Source organism: Rutidosis leptorrhynchoides, chromosome 9 (genome assembly GCF_046630445.1).
Source record: "Rutidosis leptorrhynchoides isolate AG116_Rl617_1_P2 chromosome 9, CSIRO_AGI_Rlap_v1, whole genome shotgun sequence".
Classification (NCBI taxonomy): domain Eukaryota; kingdom Viridiplantae; phylum Streptophyta; class Magnoliopsida; order Asterales; family Asteraceae; genus Rutidosis; species Rutidosis leptorrhynchoides.
This window is the reverse complement of record NC_092341.1, coordinates 229144051-229159787: the sequence shown is the minus strand read 5'-3', so window position 1 is coordinate 229159787 and position 15737 is coordinate 229144051.

The following is a 15737-nucleotide window of genomic DNA, read 5'->3' as shown; positions in this document are numbered from 1 at the left end:
TAAAATATTAAATATATAAAAGACTTAATTTAAAGCGTAAAGTAAATAACAATAATGAAATTGAGATAAATAAAATTGCGATAATTAAAAAGTACGATAATTAAAAGTGCAATTAAATAAAATGACAGTAAATAAAAGTACGATAATTAAAAGTGCAATTAAATATGAAATAAAAGAATTATGCTTATTTAAACTTCCGTAATCATGATGTTTGACGTGTTGATTTTTAGTTTATTACCATGGGTTAATTGTCCTTTGTCCTGGATTATTCGACATGTCCATACGGATTTGTCCATAATAGTCCATCAGTCATAATCATAAAATGCGGAAGTCTTTGTCAAAGTATTCTTATTCCCGAAGTCAAATATTCCAACTAATTGGGGATTCGAATTGTAACAAGGTCTTAATACTTTGTTTAATGAATACACCAGGTTATCGACTGCGTGTAAACTAAGGTTTTACTACTTTGTTAACAATTACACCAATTACCCTTGAATGTAATCCACCCCTGTTTCAACAAGTCTATTAACTATTAATCCAGTTCCGTGTCCGGTAAAATGAACAATTATTGGTATTTATAGATATCCCGCCCACCGTACCCAATCAAGCGTATGTGGTTATATATAAATACGTCAAATTATAAGTCTATATATTAAATTAACGAGGTATCATTTAGTTAATATAAAGCCCATTAATAGCCCATAGTCTAATTTCCACAAGTGTCGTTCTTTTGTCCAAACCCCAATTATGGTACAAAGCCCAATTACCCAATTTTAATATTTAGTCCAACATCACGATTACTTCGGCATTAAATAAGCATAATAACTTAAGTACGAGACATTAATTTAAAAAGGAGAACATAGCTTACATTGATTATTTATCGCGTAGTGTTACACGGACAGAACTTCGACTTCAAAACCCGTAAAATAACCGTTACATAACCCGAACTAACTAATATAAAACTACCATATACTATATATATATTTATTATATATTATAGACAGAGAGATAGATTGATGGTGTTTAAAATACATCAAATTCGCTGGCTTTTATAGGAATGTGGCCAGCCTTTTTGGCTCATGCGATCGCATGAGATTATCTCATGCTGGCCATGCGATCGCATGGCCTGGTTTTCCAGCTCAGGATCCTTTGTCTCATAGCTTGTCAACATGATTTAATATATATTTATAATATATAAATAATTTATATAATTATTTATATATCATATTTTATTCTTGTGCATAGTAGACTTGTAATTTTAGGTCCGTTGCGTCGCGCGTTGATAGATGGCTCAGGTTCCGGTTCCGGATTTTCGAACGTCCTTTCGTACTATTTAATATCTTGTACTTTGCGTTTTGCAATTTGTAATTTGCACAAAAAATTATTTTCCTTAACTCTCAAAATTTGCGCAAGTCTTTAACTCACTTTTAGTGACACTTTTGAGTGCACTATGGCTTTAGTGGCACTTTTCAGGCTTTAGTAGCAGTTTTTCTTCAATTCTTTAATCTTCGTGCTTTGTCTTCACATTTATTTATTTAAACGATTACAACTTAAAAATAAAATAATTACAACTAAAAACTTTACATATTGGGATGATATTGCGACTAAATATATATTCATTTGGAGCACTATCAAATATCCCCACACTTGAGCATTGCTTGTCCTCAAGCAATACAAAACTTGAAATTAAATCACACGAATCACTTCTTTATTCTACACACTTTATACATTAGTGATTTTGATACAGCGGTATAAACAATGATAGTAACGATGTGGTTTACAGTCCCACATGATTTATAAAATTTAGATCCTTAAGGAAATTGGATCTTTATGAAAACATTTGATCTTTTGAAAATTCATTCTAGCTTTTACACTAGATAAGTTTTCCGGAATAACCTTTTACCGGTGTTTGCAAATTGTTTTTGTGGGTTTTGTGGGTTTCAGATTTGAAAATTTTAGCTCAAAACTTGCGGTTTTGTGTCACCCACTTGCTAACCTTGTATTAGGAAAGCAACACGTCCAGTATACTTGCTCCGTATATTACCTTTCGGTAAACTACCGTCCGGTTGTAAAGGAAAGCGTTGAACAAGCAACTGTTAAGGCGATGTCTAATGACATGCAGATGTTCATGGTCTACAACGTGTCGGATGCAATTACTATCCTTTATAGGAGCAATAGTAAAGATCACCCTATAATTTTTCGGTCTGGCACAAGGTCCTGTCTTCGACCATGCTATGCAACCACCGTTCTTACGGTTGACACCCGATTTGGTTCAGGTGACCTAATGAATTCCAGGTGAATTCCTAGGATTTTACGTTCAATGGTAATGAACGCATTGAAAATAGGTTTTCAGAAAACAAATCGGTTTGTATTTTGATCAAAATATTTTCTCGTTCAAGCTCGAGTTTAGATATCATTGAATTCTATGAGTTTGTAATTCTCAATCTTTAAAGTCAATCTCAAGGATTGAGTAATATCAGGCTTAAAAGCTGATTTTTAATCTTTAAAGAGATTATCCTTTCTGGGGGTCAGATTCATTAGTCTTATCAAGCTAATTTGCACGGCGCCCTCCCCATTTTACGAGACAGATCCTCTCATGGTTAGGATAAGTCTGACCACTTGGCGACCCTGTTTGATGCTGAGGTCCGTGGATTTCCTGCTGATTTTAGAGATGACTTTTCTAGATTTTTCGTCAACCTACAGCTGGTCTGGACGACAACTTCTTGACCTAAATCAAGAAGCGCGTGTCTTTTTTGAAAGACTTTACTTCCTTTTAATGATGGAATTGATTCATCGTGTAGATCCATCTATTCTTTTATCTTTATTATAATATTGCGGGTAAAACAGTCAATTTAGTCCAAAACAAAAGCACCTGCAATAACTTTACAGAAACATGTGATAGATAGTTTTTTTAATTGAATAACTTGGTACATTCTCCCCGCACTTAGTTTCTTTCTTTGCCTTTTTATTCTCCTTTATTCCATTTTAAATGAATTCAAGTGTTTTAGGGTGTTTCTCAATTTATGTCCTTTCCGAGGTAACGATAATTTCGGTATTAACACCTAGTTTTCATCGTTCATAAATATGTATAAACATGATTTTGAATTCATTTATTTAAAAATTTTTAAAATTTTCACAAAATTTGGCAAATAAACCAAGTGCAAACTCGAGAGAATTTATAACCCTTCCCCACACTTGAGATCATGCAATGCCCTCATTTGCATGAAATCAGACTATAATTATAAATTCACGGGGGTGATAAGTGTAGAAAAGTGATTAAAAATACCCAGTTTGTAATTACAAAGCTCGTCGAATGATAGATGGCGCGCCTCATCGTTCATTCCTTCTTGTTTTATCACACATGTTTTTCTTCAAAAACGGTTGCTTTTCTGAACTATTTGTTAATTTTTGAAAATGCGTATTTTACCCTAACTTATCATGTATGTTCATTAACTAGTTATGCACTAACCCGAACCCCTAATTTAACGTTAAGTGGGGTTAGACTTCTCCATACTTAGCTGACGACATGTGAAGTCGATAGAATAAGTTCCACGAATTAAAATAGTGAGCCAATTATTTACATCTCGGGTGGTATAAAATATATCAATGGGTTTAAAGTTTAGACCCACCCGATCGTCACTACTTAATTCTTTTTTAAGTGTAGCTTTTAGTAAATGGATATGTCTCTTTTCTGGTTCTTGGTCAAATGGATCGATATACACCGACATACATATTTCTATAGGGTGGACAATTCCTAACATTTCCTTTCGTTCATTCTCGGGATCAAAGTTTTCACCTCTATTACCCAATTGGGTGAAATTCGAGGTGTCAATATCTATTACAGCTTGTAGTTCATCTTTGGTAGATGACTCGTCTATTGAGAATATTGGGTTGGAAGGTTGTGGAATGGTGAATTTCGGGATCGAAGCAAATTCTTCTTCATTAATGGTACTTATCGGTCCCACCATTTTGGTCTCGGGGGTAAAATTTTCAACGTTATCGTTTTTTCAAGAGTACCAATTTGTCACCCTTACTTCTTCTTCATCCATTGATGGATCGATGATTTCGTCGGCAGAGGCTAATGTGTCGATATGTTGTGAAATTGGTAAAGCTGAATAAAAAGTATCATCGGGATAATTGGTGATTTCGAAGCTCTCGAATTCATCAAAATTCGATGATATGAGATTTTCTTCCACAATACTCCTCAGATCAACAGGTGTGTAATCTGATAGAGTTTCAGCTTGCCGATTTACAAACTCTCTCATTTGTTCATTTTGAGCATCGAGTTCTTCGAGTTTGATTTTCATATTGTCTAAAAGATTTTCAGACACATAATGTTCTTCGTCTTCTGGTTGTTGAATTTGGATATATTCTTGGGAATAATCCCAATTTGAATTGTATTCTTCATAATCATTCCATTCAGGTTCTATGAGTGCATAATTTTCTATAGGAACGTAATAATAACATTCCCATGTTGAATGATAATCTCCACAGATTTCACAACCAGTTATTGTTTCGTCATTCGTGATCCAAGATTGACCGAACGAATTGTCATCAACACCCGTTTGAGAGTATTGATTAAATTGATTTCGGATGTCATAAAGAGTTTCTAAAATATTCTCGAGATTTTCCATAATGCGCTTATTACCAAATTTTAGCTACAATGTGGTGCATTTACTAATTATCCTATTAATTATAAAACTAAAAATTATATAAGTTATCAAATTAATAGACTTTTCTGATTTTGCCCACGTTTCGAATAGCCAATGGATGCAGCAGGTAGCCAGGACCCTTTAACTCGGAAGCCCACAACTCGCCACTAACAAATCCAACTATTACTACGAACCAGAAAATTTGGATGTCTATCAATTTAACCGCTTAAAATAATTTTTCGTTTGGAATTTTAGAGAAGAAATAGAAAATCTATGTCCTAAAAACTAGCGTGTCGAGAAATAAGAAAGAAAAAGATTACGCGTCGAAAAACGTCGAAAAATGGAAATAAGAAAGTAGCGCGTCGTAACTTAAAAGGTACTAGAATTTATAAACAGCGTCGCAAAATTCTAAAGCACCTAAATCTTAATCTAAAGAAAAGGCACTTAAGAAATTTTACGGTAAAGCCTAAAAATCTAGAAATATAAAATAAGCTACGGCAAAATACTAGTCTTAAAACTAATTACGAATGATAAAAATACAAATATTACGAATAAACAATAAAAATACAAATTGTAATTAAAATGATAAAAATACAAATTTTATAAAAATATTTTTTTTATATTATATATTTTATAAAAGTATTAATTTTTTTATAATTATAAAACTAAGTAAAACTTAAATTACAAATTAAATTAAAACTAAAACTAAATATTAAAATAAATAACCCTAAATAATAATAATAATAAATAATACCCCGTAATAAATGCTGAATAAGGGTTTCTGGCGTTTCAGATCAGGCCATGCGACCACATGGTTTTAAGGCACCCGGCTCATGCGACCGCATGGGCCTGGGTTTCAGGTTTTTTTATTTATATTATATTGTTTTTCTAAAAATTATATATAAATATATTTACACAAATATATATTAAAAATATAGCGCTTCGCCGAGTCCCCTGCAGCGGCGCCAAAAATACTTGATGTGTGTGAGGTGGTGTATAAAATAGTTATATTTTTGCTACAAAATACTATTAAATACGATACAATTTTACACAAGATATTTATTTATTTATAGAATGGATATACCTAAACCTTGCTACAACACTTATAGGCAGTGTACCTAATCGTACAGTAGTGTAGTTTTTAGTAAGTCCGGTTTGTTCCACAGGGATCTTAGCCAAGTTTAACGCGATATTTTTTTAACTCATAATTGTAAAAATACAAAAGTATATATAAGTAGTATTATTATTATAAAAGGGGGTTTTTACCGTTTAATGACCGGTTTGTCGATTTTAAAACTTAAGTCGCAGTTAAAACCTAATGTAAAATATTAAATATATAAAAGACTTAATTTAAAGCGTAAAGTAAATAACAATAATGAAATTGAGATAAATAAAATTGCGATAATTAAAAAGTACGATAAGTAAAAGTGCAATTAAATAAAATGACAGTAAATAAAAGTGCGATAATTAAAAGTGCAATTAAATATGAAATAAAAGAATTATGCTTATTTAAACTTTCGTAATCATGATGTTTGACGTGTTGATTTTTAGTTTATTACCATGGGTTAATTGTCCTTTGTCCTGGATTATTCGATATGTCCATACGGATTTGTCCATAATAGTCCATCAGTCATAATCATAAAATGCGGAAGTCTTCGTCAAATTATTCTTATTCCCGAAGTCAAATATTCCAACTAATTGGGGATTCGAATTGTAACAAGGTCTTAATACTTTGTTAAATGAATACACCAGGTTATCGACTGCGTGTAAACCAAGGTTTTACTACTTTGTTAACAATTACACCAATTATTCTTGAATGTAATCCACCCCTGTTTCAACAAGTCTATTAACTATCAATCCAGTTCCGTGTCCGGTAAAATGAACAATTATTGGTATTTATAGATATCCCGCCCACCGTACCCAGTCAAGCGTACGTGGTTATATATAAATACGTCAAATTATAAATCTATATATTAAATTAACGAGGTATCATTTAGTTAATATAAAGCCCATTAATAGCCCATAGTCTAATTTCCACAAGTGTCGTTCTTATGTCCAAACCCCAATTATGGTACAAAGCCCAATTACCCAATTTTAATATTTAGCCCAACATCACAATTACTTCGGCATTAAATAAGCATAATAACTTAAGTACGAGACATTAATTTAAAAAGGAGAACATAGCTTACATTGATTATTTATCGCGTAGTGTTACACGGACAGAACTTCGACTTCAAAACCCGTAAAATAACCGTTACATAACCCGAACTAACTAATATAAAACTACCTTATACTATATATATATATATATATATATATATATATATGTATGTATATATATATATATATATATATATGTATATATATATATATATATATGTATATATATATATATATATATATATATATATATATATATATATATATTATAGACAGAGAGATAGATTGATGGTGTTTAAAATACATCGAATTCGCTGGCTTTTATAGGAATGTGGCTAGCCTTTTTGGCTCATGCGATCGCATGAGATTATCTCATGCTGGCCATGCGATCGCATGGCCTGGTTTTCCAGCTCAGGATCCTTTGTCTCATAGCTTGTCAACATGATTTAATATATATTTATAATATATAAATAATTTATATAATTATTTATATATTATATTTTATTCTTGTGCATAGTAGACTTGTAATTTTAGGTCCGTTGCGTCGCGCGTTGATAGTTGGCTCAGGTTCCGGTTCCGGATTTTCGAACGTCCTTTCGTACTATTTAATATCTTGTACTTTGCGTTTTGCAATTTGTAATTTGCACAAAAAATTATTTTCCTTAACTCTCAAAATCCGCGCAAGTCTTTAACTCACTTTTAGTGACACTTTTGAGTGCACTATGGCTTTAGTGGCACTTTTCAGGCTTTAGTGGCACTTTTTCTTCAATTCTTTAATCTTCGTGCTTTGTCTTCACATTTATTTATTTAAACGATTACAACTTAAAAATAAAATAATTACAACTAAAAACTTTACATATTGGGATGATATTGTGACTAAATATATGTTCATTTGGAGCACTATCAAATATCCCCACACTTGAGCGTTGCTTGTCCTCAAGCAATACAAAACTTGAAATTAAATCACACGAATCACTTCTTTATTCTTCACACTTTATACATTAGTGATTTTGATACGGCGGTATAAACAATGATAGTAACGATGTGGTTTACAGTCCCACATGACTTATAAAATTTAGATCCTTATGGAAATTGGATCTTTATGAAAACATTTGATCTTTTGAAAATCCATTCTAGCTTTTACCCTAGATAAGTTTTTCGGAATAAACCTTCACCGGTGTTTGCAAATTGTTTTTGTGGGTTTTGTGGTTTTTAGATTTGAAAATTTTAGCTCAAGACTTGTGGTTTTGTGTCACCCACTTGCTAACCTTGTATTAGGAAAGCAACACGTCCAGTATACTTGCTCCGTATATTACCTTTCGGTAAACTACCGTCCGGTTGTAAAGGAAAGCTTTGAACAAGCAACTGTTAAGGAGATGTCTAATGACATGCAGATGTTCATGGTCTACAACGTGTCGGATGCAATTACTATCCTTTGTAGGAGCAATAGTAAAGATCACCCTATCATTTTTCGGTCTGGCACAAGGTCCTGTCTTCGACCATGCTATGCAACCACCGTTCTTACGGTTGACACCTGATTTGGTTCAGGTGACCTAATGAATTCCAGGTGAATTCCTAGGTTTTTACGTTCAATGGTAATGAACGCATTGAAAATAGGTTTTCAGAAAACAAATCGGTTTGTATTTTGATCAAAATATTTTCTCGTTCAAGCTCGAGTTTAGATATCATTGAATTCCATGAGTTTGTAATTCTCAATCTTTAAAGTCAATCTCAAGGATTGAGTAATATCAGGCTTAAAAGCTGAAGCGTTCCGTTCATATCGAATATAAACGTCACGTACTCATTGGTGTCATTGCGAGGTATTGACCTCTATATGTGACATTTTTAAAAATCTGCATACGTTTCTATGATACAAACCATAATCTTTATTATAACTAAAGGCATAAACAACATAATAATGATTATCGTTTAGCGATAATCTTAGTCTTACAAACTTTACATTTGATAATAACAATACGATTTCCAACATATTTCACATTACAAATCTTCCGATATGCAGTTTTATTTTTGACACAAATATGCATACTCCAAATCTTGCTTAAATTCGGCATAATGCAGCGGAAGCTTTTATTTATCACTTGAGAATAAACATGCTTAAAACGTCAACATAAAGTTGGTGAGATATAGGTTTAATGCTAGCAGCGTTATAAATATAGACCACAAGATTTCATATACATAAACGTTTTAATAAAAATATTCTAAGTGGTTGAGCACTTGATAATCATACTTAACATTTAATCAACGTCGCATATTCCCTTTATTATGAAATCTCACTACACTGTACCAAGTGTAGTCACCGAAACGAAGTACTGTGCAACCGTTGAATACTGGTCGTCCAGTCCGGTTGGGGTTGTTAGGCCCGATAGATCTATCAACAGGATTCGCGTTTACAATACCGCATGTAAATAGTAGTTACCAAGTTACAGGGAAGTATGCCAGTAGTACAACTCAACATAGAATATATATTTTTAATCACTTGTGTCCATAACGTAAATCATAAAATGCATGTATTCTCATCTCGAAATATTTAGAGTTTAAAAGTGGGACTATATACTCACTTTTGCCTTGAAGACATTTAAAACGACTTGGTCTCCGATAGATATCACGAACCTAACCATATATATAATATATCAACATATTTTCTTTTCAAATAATCGTTACATATATACTTATAATACTTTTAATATCTATTAGTCCGTAGTTAGCAGTCCGATGTTAGTGGTCCACAATTAGTTGCTCAATAAAATAAATAAAGACCCCATCGTATTCGTATTGATTAGAATTAATCTCGACCCATGGTACCATGTTGTCAAATGACGTGTTGCGTACATAAAGTACTGTGTTGTCAAATGACGTATTGCGTACAATCATGAGGTCTTATAATTAATCTTCTCGTGTTGTTTACGGGTGGTCCTGAAATATGTAAAATCAAATCATGAGTAAATATATATAAAATATCATGTTAATTAGCCAAGATATGATTAGTTTGGTTTTAGTCAAAATATTTTCGTAACTAAACTAGCTTCGGATACCCGATTTTGTTTTAGTCGTAGTTTCTTCAATACAACTCCATTTTTGTTGATTCAACTTGCCACTTCCTTGGATAGAGTCATTATTTATGAATATGAACTGTAAATACCTTGGTTTACATTCGAAATCACAGGTTATAGGTCAAACTTGGGTGAATCTTATGAAAGTGATCATTTCCCTCATAAAAACAACATCTAGATGATCATTTTTTATAAAAATAATTATACTTTGAGTTATACCATGAGATTTTTATATATTAACTTATTCATAAGAAATATCATTTTTCCAGAATATAAACTTCCAATTCATAGTTTAAGATGGTTTTTAATTATCCAACCCAAAACAGCCCCCGGTTGCACTCCGACGACGTAGATTCAGTTTTAAGGTGTTCTTTGTAAAAACAAGTTGTATCTTGTTAAGTTAGCATATCATTATGATATATTACAGGTATTGAAGTGTTTTAAAAGTCAAGTTAGAAGGATCTATTTAGTTTGCGAACAAGTTTGAAATCATTCAAACTATGTTCTTGTTGTTATAATTTATAACCCAAAATAAGATAGCTATATGAATATGAATCGAATAAGATTATGAACAAGGTTACTACCTCAAGTTACTTGGATAAAGCTATTGGAAAATATAGGAAATAATCTTGATCCTAAAGAGTGGTGAAGTTGGATTGAAAGATTGGAAGTAAACTTAGAATATAGACTTGAAATGAAAGTAGTATCTTGTAGTGTTCTTGTTTGATCTTAATATGATGGTTATTAAGGTGATTCTTGAGAGAGTTTTTGCTGGATTTATTAGAGGTGAATGAAGCTTATAAGTAGGTGTTTTTAGCTACATAAAATGTGTAGTAAAAATGAAAATGGAATGGAGTATAAATGGTGGTGAAATGATGTATAAGTTTGTAATATTGTGTAAAAGTCTTGTAATATGCCAAATTGATTAATCATGCATGCTAAGATCCAAAATTTATTGACTCAAGGCTGCTGATAAAGTGATTGTGATGTGTATATACCAATAGTAAATACGTATAGAAGCTGGGTATGATACGGTTACATATACCCTTGATATACTTGTAGAAATCTTGAGGAAACGGAACGAGAATTCAAATATAACTATCTTTTGTGAATATACTTATATTGTTTTATGTATTTAAGCCCTTTAAAAGTGATTAAATACGTATTTATATGATACTTGTATAAGCATTATAGGTTATATGTATATATGTCAAAGAACGTTACGTATAGTTACCGTTTTGAAAACTTAAGTTAGTAGTCTCAAAGTATACTTATAACTCATTGTTATTAGTACACAATGAGATGTTAAACCATACTTAGATCATGTTAAATATGTATAAATACGTATATGTACACAATCGTATAATTATTGTATGTTATATAGTTCGTGATATCATCGATCAAATTGGACGGTCAAACGTTGTGTAAAACTCTTTTCAAAAACACAAGACTCAACAATTTGGATTGCTTATCATGTTGGTATGTTTAATTTATGTAAATATTAATCTTATATGTATAAAATGATCGGAAAAATCCGGGTCGTTACAGTACCTACCCGTTAAATAAATTTCGTCCCGAAATTTTAAAGTTGTACCTATTTTGCGTTCTCGGGAAACAAATGTTGGTACTTTTGTTTCATCTGATCCTCTCGTTCCCAAGTAAACTCAGGACCTCTTCTAGCATTCCAACGAACCTTAACGATTGGTATGTTGCTCTGCTTGAGCTGTTTAACTTCACCGTCCATGATTTCGACTGGTTCTTCTATGAATTATAGTTTCTCGTCGACTTGAATTTCTTCAAGAGGAATGGTGAGGTCTTCCTTTGCAAGACACTTCTTAAGGTTTGAAACGTGAAACGTATTATGTACTCCGGCGAGTTGTTGTGGTAACTCGAGTCGATAAGCTACCAGTCCAATGCGTTCAATGATGTTAAACGGGCCTACATACCTTGGATTCAGTTTACCCCTTTTGCTGAAACGTATTACACCTTTCCAAGGTGACACCTTTAGCATAACCATGTCACCGATCTGAAACTCTAATGGTTTCCTTCAGACATCGGTGTAGCTCTTTTAGCAACTACGGGCTGTTTTCAATCTCTCTTTGATTTGTACTATCTTCTCAGTAGTTTCGTGTATGATCTCGGGACCAGTTAATCGTTGATCTCCTAATTCATTCCAACAGATAGGGGATCTACACTTCCTTCTATACAGTGCTTTAAATGGTGCAGCTTTAATGCTCGCATGATAACTATTATTATACGAGAATTCTGCTAATGGTAGATATTTATCCCATCCGTTTCCAAAATCGATCACACATGCCCTGAGCATGTCTTCAAAAGTCTGAATTGTTCTTTTACTCTGCCCGTCAGTTTGCGAATGATATGCGGTGCTCATATCCAAACGAGTTCCCAGGGCCTCCTGTAGTGATTGCCAGAACTTTGATGTAAATCTACTATCATGATCGGATATAATGGAAATAGGTATTTCATGCCTTGAAACAATTTCCTTTATGTATAATCGTAAAAGTTTCTCCATTCTATCCGTTTCTTTTATAGGCAAGAAATGTGCAGATTTGGTGAGACGATCAACTATTACCCAAATGGTGTCATAACCCCATGCAGTCTTGGGTAACTTCATGATAAAATCCATGGTAATACCGTCCCACTTCCATTCTGGGATTTCTGGTTGTTGAAGTAACCCTGACGGCTTCTGGTGTTCTGCTTTGACTTTGGAACAAGTTAAACATTTCCCGACATATGTTGCAAAGTCTGTCTTTAAATTAGGCTACCAATAATACGTCTTAAGTTCTTGATACATCTTTCCAACTCCAGGATGTATTGAGTATCTTGTCTTATGTGCCTCGTTCAATATCAACTTCCTTAATCCACCCAACTTTGGTACCCAAATGCGTTTTGCAAAATATCGAATTCTGTTTTCCCGTATAACGAGTTGCTTCTCATACTTCTTCATTATTTCATTTTCTATGTTTTCCTTAGTAAGAGCTTCTCGTTGAGCCTCTTTGATTTGTGAGTTGAGATTCATGCGAATTTTTATGTTCATCGCTCATACTCGAATTGGCTCTCGTTCCTTTCTGCTTAGAGCGTCAGCCACTACATTCGCTTTCCCGGGATGATAGTGAATCTCACAATCATAGTCATTTATCAGCTCGACCCACCTACGTTGCCTCATGTTCAGCTGTTTTTGATCTAAAATATGTTGAAGGCTTTTATGATCAGTAAACACGGTGCATTTAACCCCATATAAGTAGTGTCTCCATATCTTCAATGCAAACACTACTGCTCCCAGTTCTAAATCATGCGTTGTATAATTTCGCTCGTGAATCTTCAATTGTCGGGATGCGTACGCAATAAATTTTTTTCGTTGCATAAAGACGCAACCAAAACCTTGTCGCGAAGTGTCACAATACATCTCAAAATCATCGTTCCCTTCAGGTAACGATAAAATAGGTGCCGTAGTCAACTTCTTCTTCAGTAATTGAAATGCACTCTCCTGCTCAGAAGTCCATTCGTACTTCTTCCCTTTTTGCGTTAACGCTGTTAATGGTTTAGCTATTCGGGAAAAATCTTGAATAAACCTTCTATAATAACCGGCTAAACCCAAAAATTGACGTATTTGTGTTGGTGTCTTAGGAGTCTCCCATTTTTCAATGGCCGCAATTTTAGCTGGATCAACCTGAATTCCTTTGCTACTAACAACGTGGCCAAGAAATTGCACTTCTTTCAACCAAAATGCACACTTTGAAAATTTTGCGTATAACTGTTCTTTTCTTAACAATTCTAATACCAACCTTAAATGCTGCTCATGCTCTTGCTCATTTTTGGAATAGATAAGAATATCGTCAATGAAAACGATAACAAACTTATCTAGATACGGACTACAAACTCGATTCATGAGGTCCATGAATACAGCTGGCGCATTCGTCAATCCAAATGGCATGACTAAAAATTCGTAATGACCGTAGCGTGTCCGAAAAGCAGTTTTCGGAATATCTTCTTCTTTGACGCGTAGTTGATGATAGCCCGATCTTAGGTCGATTTTCGAATAAACACATGATCCTTGAAGTTGATCAAAGAAGTCGTCAATTCTCGGTAGTGAATACCGATTCTTGATAGTTAACTTATTTAATTCAAGGTAATCTATACACATTCGGAAGGATCCATCTTTTTTTCTTGACAAATAAAATCGGAGCTCCCCACGGTGAAGTGCTCGGTCGAATGAAACCACGGTCCAGTAATTCTTGTAACTGGCTTTGTAACTCTTTCATCTCAGATGGTGCAAGTCTGTATGGAGCACGAGCCACTGGTGCAGCTCCTGGTACTAGATCTATTTGAAATTCTACAGATCTAAATGGAGGTAATCCCGACAACTCTTTCGGAAAGACTTCAGGAAAATCTTTTGCTACAAGCATGTCGTTGATGCTCTTCTCTTTTTCCTTCGTTTCGACTTTATTAACATGTGCTAAGATAGCATAGCACCCTTTCTTCAAGCACTTTTGGGCTTTCAAACAGCTAATGAGTTTTAGCTTTGAGTTACTCTTCTCTCCATAAATCATTACTGACGTTTTATCCTTACGAGGAATGTGAATTGCCTTCTTGGCACACACAACTTCAGCTCCTATTTTGGACATCCAGTCTATGCCGACTATTACATCAAAACTTCCTAATTCTACGGGTATCAAATCAATTTTAAACGTTTCTCCAGCTAAATTTATTTTACAATCACGGCAAATTTTATCGGCTTTAATTAGTTTACCATTAGCTAACTCAATCATGTACTTAGCATCTAGAGGTAATGATGAACAATTCAATTTAGCGTAAAAGTCTCTACACATATAACTTCTATCGGCACCAGTATCAAATATAATAGATGCTGATAAGTTATTAATGGTAAACGTACCCGTAACAAGCTCCGGATCTTCACACGCCTCTCTAGCATTAATAATAAATTCTCTTCCACCTGCAGATCCGTTATTCTTCTCTGGATTCGGGCACTGGCTCTTATAATGACCCTGTTTCCCACACCCATAACAAGTAACAGTGGCCAAGGCAGTTCTATTTGCATTGGTGGCAGGAGTCTTGGTGCCATTTGCATTTGTAACGGGAACCCTACAATCTTCAGTAAGATGACTCCTTCGATTACAATTGTTGCACACCACATTACAATAACCAGAGTGATGTTTGTGGCATCTGTTACATAAAGGATTTCGTCCCTTGTAACCTGAGCTTGAACCATTACCCGCACCTTGCGTGATTTCTTGTTTCTTGTTGGATTGTTGATGATTACCTTCCCACTTTCTTTTGTTTTCCGATGTCTTGACATCGGTGTTCTTATCCAGAATAATCTGATCCATCAACTCATTTGCCATGGTGATGGCTTCGTGAATAGTCTTGGGTTTCGATGCTGTAACATTTGCCTTGACATTTTTAGGCAAACCATCTTTGTACAGTTCTATCTTCCGTTCTTCGGTTGGTACCAATTCGGGACATAGCAAAGCTAATTCCATGAATCACTGATTGTAGTTGGTGAGTTCAGTACCAATAACTTTCAGGCTTCATAATTCAGCTTCCAACTTCCTAACCTCGTTCCTTGGACAATACTCATTGATTAGCATTGTTTTGAATTCTTCCCATGGAGTATCATAAGCTACATCTCCTCCTACGGCCTTCACATAGTTTTTTCACCACGTGAGTGCACTATCTTGTAAGGTGCACGATGCATACTTGGTCATGTCCTTCTTAATACAACCACTGATTTTAAACACAGACTCAATCTTTTCGATCCACCGGGTCAAACCGACCGGTCCTTCTGTTCCACTGAATGATGAGGGCTTGCAAC